The sequence below is a fragment of the Mauremys reevesii genome, linkage group 21, assembly GCF_016161935.1.
Source record: "Mauremys reevesii isolate NIE-2019 linkage group 21, ASM1616193v1, whole genome shotgun sequence".
Lineage (NCBI taxonomy): Eukaryota > Metazoa > Chordata > Testudines > Geoemydidae > Mauremys > Mauremys reevesii.
The window spans coordinates 8403144-8418356 of NC_052643.1; positions in this window are offsets into that span (position 1 = coordinate 8403144).

The window sequence follows — 15213 nt, forward strand, 5'->3', positions numbered from 1 at the left end:
TACAGAAAGCCTCCTAAATCGCTGAGTGAGGTGCTGTGGGAAATGGATGCCCTGCATGGAGACTGCAAAGGTGGAATGCTTCAGCCAGTGCTCAGCAGAGGTGATGCGGGTTAAAGCAGAAGAGGGGGAATGCAGCAGATGCTGCGGAAAAGTCACCACTTTCGAGCCAGAGAAAGCAAATGCCACAGGTGCAAAAGGAGCAGCCATAAAAGGAGAGGGAGAGAGGCAGCTGGTTATGCAGGGCAGCGGGAGCTGGAGGAGCACCTCGCTGGCTGTGATTGTTATGAAAATCCTGGGTCGAGATCAGAAACAAGTTATTTGCATGGAAAAGGAGCCTGTTCAGATCTTCCCCGGCTTCGGTGAGGATTTTCATTTAGAAAATTGCAGAAAATGGCCCCGTCTCCATGATGACAGGCAGCGATTAGTGTCATTAGTGCAACCGGCTTTGGTTCAGCTCTGAACAAGCCCAGCCGTGGTCTGCTTCTGCCAGGGTAGCTGGGCTCCAGGGGATTTGGGGGTGGAGGTGGGGGCTGTGCTTGAAATGCACCAAGGCTGGTGCTGGGTGAGGGTTGGGGTTGTGTTCCAGCAGGTTGGGTCCTCAGCTGAGGCTGACTCTTAGCAGGGCAGGCCCTGGTCTGGGCAAGCCGGGGACTCAGCTCGATTAGAATGAGCTGTTTTGCCTGCATTATGCCTCGGTGGTAGCTGGACCCATGACTGCTCCATGGCTGTCTGGGCTGGAGCAAAGTCTGTGGTTGGAATGAGAGGCACAAAGGGGTGAGAGGCACAGACAGCCCTCTCCCCTTGACTAGCTACCTGTCTCTGAGCAGATCTGCCTCCTGGGTGGATGCGGAGTTTTAGGCAAGGCCCCTGTCACCCTGACAGTGGCCAACATTGTTTGGAACTCGGATCCAAATGTCTGTGGCTGCACTCAGCACCGTAAACCCAAAGGTTAATGCAAGTCTCCTGCTGTCTCCTACAAGAGGGGCATTAAATGAAATAGCAACGATTTTCTGTCTGTCATAATACGGCATGCTGGGGTCTCAGGACTCTGGTTTTCCAACAGCGGGAGATTTTGCATCAGCTGGTGTGGCTGTGCCATTAAATCAGAGGGGGGAAGCGTTTGGTTTCAAGAGAAGGACCCCGGTTATTCATGGTGGGGAAGCCGCTATGCATTTGCACAGACACAAATGTCCATTCATGTGCATTTGCACTCTCCTGTCTTCTGAGAGGCACGCTAATGTCAAATGGCACTCGGAGTCATATACATCATTATGGTCACACCAAGTAGACTTGCTAATAAAGCTTAGCACTTCTCAGACTTCTCTGCCTATATAACTAGTTAATCCTCACAGCCTCCCTCTGAGTTAGGGACGTCTCTGTTCCCATTTTGCAGGGAAAGTCTTTTTGTTGTTTGCTTGTACCATGCGTAGCACACTGAGGACCCTGGTTGAGGTCCCTAGGTACTACAGATAAATTAATACTACTACTACACATGGGGAAAACTGAGGCAGAGAAAGGTTAAGTGATTTGCCCAGGTCTACACAGTAAACCAGTGTCAGGGTTGGGATTAGGAATTGGGAGCTCCTCCCTCCCAGCCCTAAGCTCAGACCACTAGCCTTCACCCCTCTCTTTAACAGGACAGTGAGTGGAAAACCAGCAGAGCTTTAAACTTCATGAGACTCGTGTGTCCTTAACTGGGTTTTGCTTAGCCAGCCATGGTAGAACATGTAAAAAAACCCAATGGATCTGGGATCTCTCCTCTGCAAGCTCCATAGGATGGGGATATGTGGCTAGGATGAGTCTAATTGGTTGCTGGATTTCAGTCCAGACAAAGACATCTAGGAGAGGTACCATTTGATGTTTAACTCTGGTAATGTGTGAGGAACATGGGTGTGTTTGTGTGTGTACAGCCTCCTCCGTCCCTTCAACCTACTTCATCATGGTCTGTGAGCCCAGAGCTTCACATCTCAGCTCCTCGAGGCCTGGCCAGCCGGCCCTGCCTGCCCCCTCACTGCTGCCGTCGCTGAAAACTATGGAAGGCAGGACCCAGAGCGGACACCGTCCTGGCTGGAGGGGAACCTCTCAGCACACCAGCATGTGGAACCTCTGCCTCCGCTCTGGGGCTCCAGTATTTTGGCCAGCTTGTGCAGATGCTAATTCTCATGTGCCAGCAGTTCCCTAACAGGTCCAGGGGCTCTCGTGCAGCTGTGTCACAGAGCGCCCAGGAGATGTCACTACAGGCTTGGCTGAGGTGCCCCGGCCCTGGCTATGAGCAGCGCTAATCATCCAGCAAAGCCAGGGAGGTGGCCCAGGGAGGGGGATTTCAGTGCATTTTGCTATCAGCCACATGGGACCCTTCTCCTTTTCCAGCTGCTGAAAGTCAAAGGGGAAGAGAGGGGCTGCCTTAAAGCATGAATCCCCTTAGCAAGGAGGAGACACCAAAATTCTCTGCTCCCATTACCAACTCCATGCGTTCAAAACCCAGCAGTCAAGCCCCGGAAAATCACCACTGGTTTAAAAAATAATCTTTTTAAAATTAATACAGTGTAGGGTTCCTTTTATCTGCCCTCTGTTTTTTTCAGCATTTGGGGATCAAGTTTTCTCTGCAAGCACCCGGGCTAGAATTGCACTTTTTTAAAGAAAAAAAAGAAGAAAGCACCAGAGATTCCCATGGAATCACATGACTCGAGGAGCTGAGGCTGAAGAGAAACACCAGCTACCTCGAGACTCACGGTGCAATCACGAGAGCTGGCAACGCTGCCGGGAAGTTCCGTGGAATAAACCTACCCAGCGCCACCGCCCCCACCACCCCGCCTGATGCGGCTGTAAAGCATTTCCCATGTAAATAGCGCTGGGCTGCATTAATCAGACCTTTAGGGAGTCACCGAGCCAATGGAGGCAGGCATGGGAGTGCAGAACAGAGCAGAATTTGTCCTGCTGTTTTACCTTCAGCATTTTCTCTCCCTGCAACTTCCCTCTGTCCCAGTCTCTCCTCCCCATCTCCTTTACCTGTCCTTGGCCCTCTCCCTTCATCTCTTCCCATTAGCCTGTGAATCCAAACTCTGGTCTAGCCTAGAGGAACAATCCAAGGCGCTGGAGGACAAAGCCTCTGCTTTTAATTAGCAGGCGGGGACACAAACCTATCTGGCCACTTCAGGAGTCCAAGGCAGACAAAGGCCCTTGGAGGGGGCTAAAAAGGGCAGCCCTAGACGAGGAGGGAAGAGGGAGGGAGGGAGGAAGGTAGAGGGTGCAGGGACTCAGCCCCAGAAGAGCGTGTGTGGGGCTAAGCCGGGCTTAGCTGAGGTTTAGGTAAGACAGCTATAGCTGTCGACTCTCTGTTGTGCTAATACCTCTTTGCTCGTGGGATGCAAGAGAGGCAGTATTGCCTAGAAGATAGGGCACTGGACGGGGATTCCATAGAGCTGGGTTCTGTTCCTGGCTCTGGCCTGCTGGGATCCAAGCCAGGCCTGCTGAGCAATCACAGTTGACACCAGGGTCATGGCCCCAGTCTGGAGAGTGGGCAGATCAAGGGAGAGGTGAAAACCAGAGCCTAGCACCTGGAGGGGCACCCTTGGAGACTGGAGGGGGCTCAAAGGGGTGGATTGCTTTGAACCGTGCCAGGGATTCACCAGGGATCTAATGGATTGTGCGTGCAATGTAAATCTGCTCACTGGGCCAGCTTCAGAGACGGAGCTCACAGCCTGAGCAAACAGAGCAGTATTTCCTGGTCTCCATCCAGATTTCCCCTCCCACACTGTTGTGCAGCGTTTTGTACACAAATTGTTCACCCGGCTGCTGCCCTCCACCCAAGAGGTGGCTGCATGTCAGAGGCACAGTATGTACGGAGCTTGTGAAGCACTTTACAACGCAAGGTGCTGGATCAGGGTGGAAGCATCCTATGCAAAACAGCTGCAGCACATCTGGGACTCAGCTCAAATGCCAAGCCTTCCGCTCCCCCAAGCCAGGAATGCATCTACCACCTGGAGCTGTGACTGATACCACTGCTCCTCCAATTTCCCAGGTCTGCTCCCTCTCTTCCCAGCAAACTCCTCTCCCATCCCACCCCACTTGTTTTGGGAGAAGAGACCTGGCTTCTTACGCCACTGGTGCCTGTGCCTGGCCCGCCAAGCAAGCAGCTGATCCCAGCGTGCTCCCTCGAGGTTTTCCAGATAAGCGGGTGGGGCAGCTCCCTCAGGCATCATCCAGCATGAATGGGCGCTGACATCATTCCCCCTCCTGGGTTAGGCTTGCTCATTTCAGTCCTTATTGAGCCTGATAACAGGAGGTGTTTGTGCGAAAACATCCCAGAAACCCTGCCTGGCTCCGGAGTGGGAGCCGGATGAGATTTCACCAGCGAGGCTGTTCTGGATACGTGCTCTCTGACAGAGGGACGTCTCCCCAGGCGGAGAGGGAAAGAGCCTATGTTCTACCACGCTTCAGGGACAGCGAGCCGGGCTCCGGTTATGAGCCCTCCGTTAAACTCACTCAGCGCTTGTCCTGCTCTTACTTAGGCCCTAGGGCTGGAGCTTTCCAAGGAGCCCAAGTGAGTTGGATACCCCAGTCCCATGGGAATGGGATGGGAGTTGGGCACTTCATCCCCCTAGGCTGTGTTGAAAAATCCCAGCCTGGTTCCTTTAGTGGGGTTCAGAGGCTCACTGAATGGGGGGGCCAAGGGATAGGAAGAGGAGGTGGGTGGGGGCTCTGCAGGGGAAGCCAAGACCCCGCAGGGGGGCAGCCGGCTCCAGGCTGGGAAGGGTGGGCCTGGAGGTTCTGTTTCTCTTTCCAAGGGTAGCTGCCCCTGGCCCCAGCCCAATCAACCCGGTTCCTACCTGCTCCCCGGCCTGCTCCTAAGTACTGCAGCAGCCATTCTGGGGCCTGCTCCATCCCTGACACGGGCGCAGAGTTTACAGAGAATCTTGGTTCCCAGAACGTGCAATGGAACTACGCCCATAGAGCAGCCACCTCCATGTATCGATTTGGAGCCAAACTCTTGTCAGAACATCTCAGGTGACTTCAGCACCATTCAATCCAGCCCTGAACCTTAGCCCTGGTTTCACCTTGGGCTTCGAATTGATCCAAATGCCCCGTCCCCAGCTCATCTACCTCTTGTCCTGCTTCTGGTAGCAGCTGGAAAGCAACCAATCAACACGCCGCCCATCACTGTATTTTCTGAGTGCCCCGAGCCTCAAAGTTAGGGGCCATAGACAGACTCAGTAACTCAGCCTGGCCCTTCCAGCCTGGAGACCAGACAGGGAGGTGATCTGCAGCTTGTGCTCTCCTCCGGCAGCCTCACAAGGCTGGATTTGGAGCAGCCAGAGCCTCAGTTCAGCCTGATGGCCATTTTCCTTGGCCGCTCTCTCTCCCCGTTGTGGCAACTCCTACCCAATAGCATGGACTGGGCCGATGGGATCTGACCGGCTTCATAAACTCACTCGCTCTTTGGTGTCAGAACAAATGAGCTTCACGGAGCTGGGGAATGCTGAACACCCGTGTTCCTATTGGTGAGGCTCATTATGAATGCAGCTGAGCAGCTGGACGACAGGCGAGACAGCAACGGGAGGGGGGGCATTTACTCTCCCCCCTCCACCGCTCCTTCTTATGAATCCCTTGCCCCATGCACATGTTCACTGGTACATTGACAGACACCCCATCCAGACATTTGTCCACACACCTGTGTACCGTATGCCCCAGGAGCCAGTGAACCAGCCTCCATGGCTGCTGAGACCTTCCACTCCCCCCTGCCCACCAGCACCTGCAACTTGGCACTTCTCCCTCAACCTCCCCCACACCGGAGAGGTTGGGAAGTTAGAGGGACAAAACCATGACCTCACGGGCTGAAGCAATGGAAACAAGTGGCGAGCAGGTGAAAGGAGATGCAGGTGATTCCGCCTGGAGGGAATAAGAAATTTCCCCCCCTGGAGCCTTTGCGCACTTCTAGAACCAGTTTGTTGTTTGACATTCTGAATGGTTTGGAGAACTGCAGAATCCAGTGGGTAAGACCATTGCCCCAGCTTTACATGACATGACATGGGTGGGTCCCCAGTCAAACCCTGCCCCCCCTCCCCGCTCCTGGGTATCCTACTTCCCCATATCACAGGATGGTCTTTGAGGCCAAGGCACCGGAATGGAAGCCAGCAAAGCTGGATTCTATACCCAGCTCTTCCACTGATAGGCTCTGTGACCTCAAGCAAGTCACTTAACTTTCCAAAGCCTGGTCTCCTCATCTGCCAAATGAAGGTAACATCGCGGCCCTTCCTCTCGGGGTGTTGAGAGGCTTAGCGAAATGCATGTGAGTGGGTTTTAAAACTAGAGCTGGTCAAAAAAGAAAAAAAAAAAGCCACGCTTTTTCCCCCAACAGAAAATGCCATTTTTGTCAAAATTACAGTGTTTCATGGAAACATGTCCATTCAGAAGAAAATGTCCTTGGGAAGGTTTCTCAGGTCCCAGATGCCATTTCTGGTCAAAATGGAAAGAGATTGGCTGCATCTACACTACTGAGATAAAAGCAGCACGCCCCCCCCCCCCAGTTTGGACACATCATGCACTGACAGGAGGAGATTTTCTGTTGGAGTAGGACCACCACCTGCCCAAACGACATTAGCTACATCGACAGACGCATTCTTTCCTGAGCTGCATCCACACTGGGGCTTGGTCGGCATAGCCACATCAGTCAGGGGTGTGCTTTTTCACACCAGCAAGCGACCTCAAACTTTTAAGTGTAGACCAACCTAGAGACAGACACACCCCAAAAATAGCCAATAGCCTGGTGGTTGGGGCATGCAGCTGGGCTGTGGAAGACCCAGGTTTAAGTCCCTGATCCGAATCAGGCAGAACAGGGTCTTGAACCTGCGTCTTCCATGTCCCAGGTGAGTGCCCTACCCAGTGAAATAAAAACACATTTTGAAGCTGCAACGTTTTTCACACAATAGAATGGTTGTTTTCCAGCCAGCCCTAATTGAAACCCTCCAGTGTAATCCTACGACATATGTGGGCAACAGATTACGCCTTAAACAGAATCAGTTATTTGGTGCCATCCACTTCCCACTGCCCCACGTACCTCTGGCTTTCGTGGCAAGGGGCAGTGCTTAATTTGTGATAAAAGACGGGCCAAGGCTCAAGCAATTTTTTTACTTTCATAACTAGTGCGGCAAGGCCAGGGGTGCCGAGGCTCTGAACTGCCAAGCCTAGAGATGCCAGGGCTGAGCCCTGGCAAGGCCTGGCACAAATGAAGCACTGTTGGCCAGAACGAGAACTCCCGATCTGGATCGAACAGTTCAGTTCCAGGTCCTGGCCGGTGCATTCACTAAACACACAAGATAGAATGCTCGCAGTAATCCAGAGCGACTCCAAAGTCACTGGACGGCCCTGCCCAGAGTTACGTCCACACTCCCTAGTGGCAGTATTGCCTAACGTTAAAGCTTTGGTCTCATTTCCAAGCTCTCTCTGTGAAAAGTTCAGAGCACATGGCCCCAGAGGCCCCTCTTGCTCCCGTCCATTAAAGCCCAGCAGGGGCCATGTGACATGACTTTGCCCTAGTTTACAGCATTCGGTAACTCCACGCACACCTTACGGGAGCAGTCAATATTTTTAGGTCTTGGCTGAATGATGGCAAACGGTGACGCGGCTACCGCCTCAGCAGCCTGCAGAGCCAATGCAATATACAGTCCCAGAGATCCTGGCTGCCCCAGAGCTATTGTTCCACCAGCCTGTTTTCAGTGCTGCTCACAAAGGAGCCCGAGCAGCAGGCAGCGTGGGACCCAGCTGAGGGCCTGGGGTCCTTTTCCCATTTGCTGTTTATGCTGCACTGGGGGCAGCAGGGAGCCTGTTAGCTGATCAAGGATCTGGTTAATTAGCAGCTCTGAAAGACGCACAGGAGCTGGTGCTGGGGAGCCCACGCAGAGGGAAGTGGCATAAAGACAATGACCCCTGAAAACACTTCCTCTGTTCCCATTTGAAGAGCTTGGTGGAACACAGCACTTCCCACTGGCTCCACCAAGACTCTCTGCTAATTAAAAGCAGAGGCTTTGTCCTCCAGCGCCGTGGATTGTTCATCGAGGCTAGACCAGAGTTTGGATTCGCAGGCTAATGGAAACAGCCAAGTGCAGGAACTTGAAAAACAAACAAACTTCTGAGTGGAGTTGGTGACCTCCCCGCAGAATACTGCCTGGCTGTTATGTAGCACTTTTTATCCAGAGGCCCTGAAATGGTTTACAGTGGAGGTGAGCATCATGATCTTCATTTTACGGATGGCAAATGAGACACAAAGGTGAAATGACTTGCCCCAGGTCACTGGCAGAACCGTGCCTAGAACGTGGGTCTCTTGAAGCCTCGCTCAGTGCTCCAGCCCAGAGGCAGTCCTGCTTCCCCAGCTAACCCCGTACAAAGGCCATGGAAGGGAAGGATAAGCTGGTGGTTAGGGTACTAGCTTAGGACCCATGAGCCCGTGGTTCCAGTCCCTGCTTGGCCACAGACTTCCCGTGTGATGTTGGGCAGTTCCCCATCTGTACAATGGGGCTAGTGGCCCTACCTCACAGGGGTTTTGGGAGGGTTACTACAGAAAAGACTGAGGTGCTCGGTTACTATAGTAGCAGGGGCCAGAGAAGTACCTAAGGCAGGCTGGTTCCAAAAAGTCACGAGGTGATCCTTGAATTCCTGCCCTCCTCCTGTGTGGGAGAGGGCTTAGCGTGGGGAGTTCTTCCCGGCAGGGCCTGCGGAAGCGCCTCTGTCCTGGTTTTTAGGACAAAGAGAGCTGCTAGGGGCTGAGGTCTTTGGAAAATCTGGGCCTGTGCGTTATAAACTTCCAGGGGGGGCCTCAAAAGCAGAAGTGGGCCTAGGCTCCAAAGTTCGGACCCAACTCTGGCTTCTAACTTCTTCAGAGTTGTGGATATTTGGATCTAGTGGTTTTGGTTTGAGCTCATCTCTACTCAGAAACACCCACCCACCACCCCTCCCTGGTACAGTTCGCTCTTTGGACTGGTCTAGACTTCAAAGTTTTGCCAGAATAGCTATGGTGAGCAGAAGTGAGATTCTTTTCTAACTGCTATAGCTATGCTGGCAAATGCGCTACTGCAGGTGCATTTATATGAGCAAAGGACTCAATAGCTTATTTCTTTTGGAGAATCGGTGTAAGCTAGACCGGCTAAAGAACTCTTGTCGGTATAAACCGTGGTTTGCTGATATAGCTATACCGGCAAACCCGTTGTAATGTAGACAAGACCTTTGATTTACAGAACGGGTCATTCATTTTGGTTCAGACTTGTGTCATTTTCCTTGAGCTTCTATCTTTCCAGTGCCTTTTTACACCTGTCTAGTTCAGCACGAGCCCATAAAGGAGGAGTCATTTCCCCAAGGCACTGCCGAAATACCAGAGGGCAGATTTCCTGTAGTCCAAATTTTCACTGATGGAAGCTTTGGAATGTGAACTTGAAGAACTAAGGTCTTTGTTTTTCAACTCCCAGGGGCGCATGCAAGTCAGGGGGGAATCGTACTCTATTTCAAGAAGGTGTTACTTGCAGCGAGGCTAAAATTAGACACTTTGTGCCTAAAAAGACCTTGGAGAACAACAAAGATTTGGCAAGAGCCTCTTCAGTTGGGAATGTGACACAGGAAGCGCCTACATGGTGGCCTGTGGTGATGTCATCTGGACTGCCCAATGGGGATGCTCCCTAGTGAGGAGTCATGGGAAACTCCCAGAGAAAGCACTGGAACATGTTCAAGCCACTCTGTATCTGCAGGCGGCTGAGCGCAGAGCAGGGTGTGAGGCGGAAGTGTCGACAGGCCCCCTCCTTTAACGTTACCAGATAAGGGAAACGGCAGCAAATGGAGAACTGTCATTCTTGCACTATTAGTGAAAGGCTCTTCAGCATAATCTCTGCCCCTCTCCTCCTGCCCCTGCTCCCCGTTTCATTGCTCTAGGAATTCTTGCCTTCCATTCCGTCTACCTTCCACAAATGGTTCGCAAACACTTCTACCCAGCAGCCCTGAGAGCAGGGTTGCTAGAAACAAATCACTGGGCCTTGGGACTAGAATTTCAGCCACAGGGACAGTAGCGGTTTGAATGAAGGGTCTTGTTTTGAAGCTAAATTAAGAGCTACCAGATGAAACAGTCTGATTTGACCCCTCTCAGGGCCTGTGCCTAGCAGGGATCTATTTTGGGTTGAAAAATACACAGCCCCCTAATTCAGGGGTGGAGCGGGGATCATTCCGACAGTCCATGGCAGCCAGGTGGTGCCTGAGATCCCATCAGCTGCTGGAGGACTCCACAGCTGCAGTCTCTCTAAGTTTGTTCTAACAGAAGAGCCATTGATCATCAAGCAGTTGCCTGGTTTTCCCTTGGGAGTCAAATCAGCGATGCGTCACTTCATCACCTGGATAATACTCTGCCCTGTTTCATGATTAAAATGCACAGACATTAATTGCTCCCTATAACACCCAGGTGAGGTGGGTAAAGTAGATAAGCATCAGCCCCACGTTACTGATGGGGTAATGGAAGCAGAGAAGGAAAATGACCTATCCAGGCCACAGAGGGAAATTAAGGGCTTGTCTACATGGGGACATCCAGCAAAATTAATCTGAATCAACCAGAGAGGTGTGCATTTGAAGTGAATTTGAATTAGTCATGAATTAAACTAAGGCCACTTTAATTCTGACCAGCATCCACACAGGGATTTAATGTGGTTTAACTAATCCATTTCAAATTCACACCTTTAGTTAATTTGGATTCATTTTCATAGTTATCCCCATGTAGACAAGCTCCATGTAAGAGCCAGGAGTTTCTAGCTGTCAGAGCCAATTCCTAAATCATTCACCCTCCCCACTTCTCATCCCATCGTGGAGTAACAGACCCATAAGTATTTGAAGTTCTAATCGAACAAACCTCTCAAAACGACAAGACCTGAGAGTGGGGACACAACGCAGGATCCAATACAAGAGACTGGGGGAAAATAGCAATGCAGAGTCATGCTCCCACATTTAAAGACTTGGTGATTATCCCTAGCAGCGAGACAGCACCAGGTTTGTATGGATGGAGCTCAAGGTCAGCCTATAATGAAGGGGTGAGAAAAAGGTTGTGAAGGGCTGATACGATCAAGGCTGTAGGTTTGTCAAGGCCATGACAAACCCCATTGCTCCGATGCTCTTTGCAAAATAAGCCAAGAGCTTTGGAACTTATTGAGCAAAACCTCCGGAATATTTTCTTTTACAAACTTGGCTTCTCTAGGGGCCTGATTCCCCCCTGGCTTACAGCAGCTCTATCCAGGAATAATTGGACTAAAATGGAATTACTCCTGATTTACACCAGTGAGAGGAGACTCAGGACCTACGGGACACTGGCCAAGTGACCTGGGTTTTTAAATGGCTTTAAATATCCATTGATGAGCACGTACCACCTTCTTCGTCAATAATCTTAAGGTGTGTGCAGAAGACTCTCCCAAGCACAGATGTGCATAGAGATGAGGGCCTAGCTCTAAATCCCACCTTCCAGACATGCCTGAACTCGAGGGCAGATCTATACTATGGGGTTAAGTTGACCTAAGTTACGCAACTCTAGCTACATGAATAACGTAGCTGGAGTCGACGTAGCTCAGGTTGACTTACTGCGGTGTCTACACCGTGCTGGGGCGACGGGAGAAACGGTCAGACCTGGAGCCCCTTAGTTGCAATGTTTTACTTCCAGCTTATTCATGATTTTCTATTGACAGCTTTGACTCTCTCATAAACAAACAAACTCGGAATATCAGATAGCAGATTTTCACCCTAAATTGAACACAGCTGCCCATATCACACTGTCTCTCTGCACTGAAATAGTACCAAAGTGTCAAAGACTTCCTGAGACCATTACACTTGCAATATGTATCTGACCTAGATAGGCGTAAGGAATGTTGCTATAATCAGGTTCCTTCTCTCACTGTCCTCAGGGTTCATATACCGGTACCTCTTGGTCATTTCCTGGATCTGACTGAGATAATGATGTCATGGCTCATGCTGGTCTTCACACTTCAACACCAGGCAAAAAAAATGTGTTATCCCCCAACGAGGCAACATGGTGAAAAAAAACTACACAGAAAACCCATTGGTCAAGCGAGGCAGCAGCTATGTACGGAATTCCAGATGGGTGACAGAGGCTGAAAACACTCCATGTCTCAGGGGTTCTCTATGCTCCTGGCTTCCTTTGAGCTGCACAAAGCAAGGCCAGCACAATGCCACACCTTCTTGTGGAACACAATTAAGGGTTTAAAGCTTAGAACTCTGTTCTCAGATTTCCACAAGGACTTTGTGGGAGGGAACGTGATTTCATGTTGACAGCCCAGCCTGCTTTGCCGGTCGTTGAGCCCTTCCAAGGGGTAGGCGCTCTGGGGAGCGTTTAATGGGAGGTCCAGAGACCTGAGAATCTTGTGGGCTGTGATCTTTATAAATTCTTCCCAAGGTTTTCAAAGGTGGTTTTTACAGCCCAACTTGAAACCCCCTAAAGGGGCCGGATTACAGAATGCACAGAGGCACCAGTCATATCTGAAACCTTGGCCCCTACACTTACTGTCCTCTTCATCTCATCCCTCCACTACCAACACAGACCCGTCGTCCATGGTAGCCCCTGGGCACAGAAGAACTTCCCCACGACTTTATTTCCTTCTCCTGTAATACCTTCAGAAGCCCCCCCTTTTCCTTCAAGCCTTTTAGTTATGTTTTCATGCTGGCCTTTCAGCAGTCACCTCTGCACTAGCTTGTGTCCTCAAGACAGGGACTCTGTTCTTTGTAAATGCGGCACCTTTGAAATGTAGCCATCTCACGGCCTTCATCATGGTTCAGAAACTAGCTAGAACCAACGTGCCACAAAGAATTGGTGTAGCTAGTGCCGTCGATGAGGGGCAGGGACTGTGCTGTGTTGGCACAGTGGTTAGCGCAATGGGAACGAAGACCCTAGCTATTACCGTAGTGCAGATAAGAATAAATTTATCCAATCTGCTATTTTGTTTCCCGTTTCTTTTCATTTCCAGGAGCTGCCATTTCGCAAGCTGGAGCGGATGCAGGATGTGATGGAGGACACACATGTTGTGCTCTTTTGGGAGCAGCCCTTTAATTCCTTGTTGCCCTCAGCCTAAGCCTGGTCTACACACAGTTTTTGCATCAGTAGAACTATTTCCAATAGGGTCATGATTTTTTAACCAAAATAGTTACACTGGTACAGCCCCTAGCCTGGATGCAGTTATACCAGTATAAAGGTACCAAAGGGCTTGTCTACCATGGGAGTTATTCCAGAGTATCCACAGTGGGAGTTAATCAGGAATAGCTATTGCACTTTTAATTCACACCCTACCTTAATCCAAATTAATTTCTCTGTGTAGACAAGCCCTTACACTGGGATAATTTATTCCTATAACAGGGTAACAGCATCCACACCAGGGAGCTGAACTGCTCTAACTATACTAGTGTAGCTGAAGTAGACACAGATTTTAAGGCTTGGTCTACACTGAAAAGTTAGGTCTATGTAGCTACATCAGTCAGGGGAGTGAAAAAAACCACACTCTTGCCTTGCATACCTATGCTGACTGAACCCCCAGTGCAGATGCAGCTATGTCAATGGACCAATGCCTCCCTTCCTACAATGACAGAAAAATCCCCTTCCATTGGTGTCTGGCCACATAGCATTGTATGTGTAGTGTGTGCATTCTGTTTTGGTGATTGTTAATAAATAGCGGTTAAGTAGGATATTACTATGTAAGGCTCTTTCACTGGTAAAATACCCCTGTAAACCTGCAAAAGATTAAGCCCTGAGTCCACAGGGAATGGGTGTTTGCTCTGAGTCCGGAGGAGTCGAGCCCGGAGCCCACGGAAGGGTCAAGTTAGGTGCCTTTCACCTGGATCCCTAGGAACTGCGAAAGGGTGGGGGTGCCTAAATTAACCGGGTTACACCTGGAGCCCTAGGAACTAGGTAGAGGTGAGTGCCCCTAGAATGTGCAAGTGACAGAGAATTTTGCGTGGGTAACAAATTTGGTGGAGAATGCAGGCATTGATCCCACTGCCTCTTGCCTGCCGGACAGTGTCGTCTCCATAGTGCGGACACAGCCTAAGTAAATCAGATTTAAAGGATGTGATTGCTAAACACTCTGCTCTTCCAAACACTCTCTTCCTAGCCAGCCAGGGATGTTGCTGGGCACATAGAGTACACTCCAGGTTGGATGGGAAAGGCCCATGAATGAGCGACCACCAGCAGCCACCTCAATGTCACCACAAGGGCACAAGCCGTGCAACTGGAGGGGCCTTGTGTAGGGCTTTGGAAGAGCAGCGGTATGAAAGGTCGGACACCCCTGGGACTGGGCTTTGGTAGCTAGTGACTATTGTGAAATACAGAGCCCTGGGGTGCTTAATGCGACAGGGGAGGTGTGAATGTGGAGCTGACAGCTGGGCTTATCTAAAGCATGAGCACAGGCTCCTGCCCTGTAGCCTGAGCACTTTATCGGCGCTTTAGAAGTGTTAGTTTTTGAGACACTACTCACTAATCTGCTGGTGCTGACAAGCGACGGTTAAAATATCCTGCCCCGCTGGCATGGGCACGCAATACCCTCCGCCACATAAGGCCGTGTCTATTTCCAGGGGCTTGGCTCACACAGCGAGTATTTTCTGGGAAAGCAGAGGAGTGCTGTCAAATGAAGAATAGCAGAACGATAGCAATCACCCGGGCTGCAGCCGCTTGCTAATAAAGGGAAGATTAATGAGATCCATTGACAGCAATATTCCCCTCTCCATGCCACTCATCCCAGCCACACATCACTGTCCCCTGCAGGAAGAAGGGTTCACCAACTCAACCCAGCCACAGTTGTGTGCATCCCTCTGCACTGCAAAGGTCTCCCTGACTCAGCGCAACTGCTATCATGTTCCTCTCACTGCAACATATAGGTCTTGCCTTCCAGTTCTGCTGTGCAGGGATGGTCGTGTGCGAGTCTGCAGGGCGTGTGTGCAGATGGGTGTAGGGTTGCATATAGAAAGATAATGTACCTCTGTGTATCATAAAAATACTTCTGGTCTCCCTAGAAGGTACAAGTTTTCAAGCAAGATATACCTGCACTCACTCACTCACCCATCCGTACTCACAATTACACAAATCAACCTGGGGTGTGTCAAACCGATTCTGCCAGGAGGACCATATTGCATTTTAAGGGATGGCCCAGGGATGCAAAAGGAGGTCACATACGATACTGTACCCTCTCAAGCCAAAGT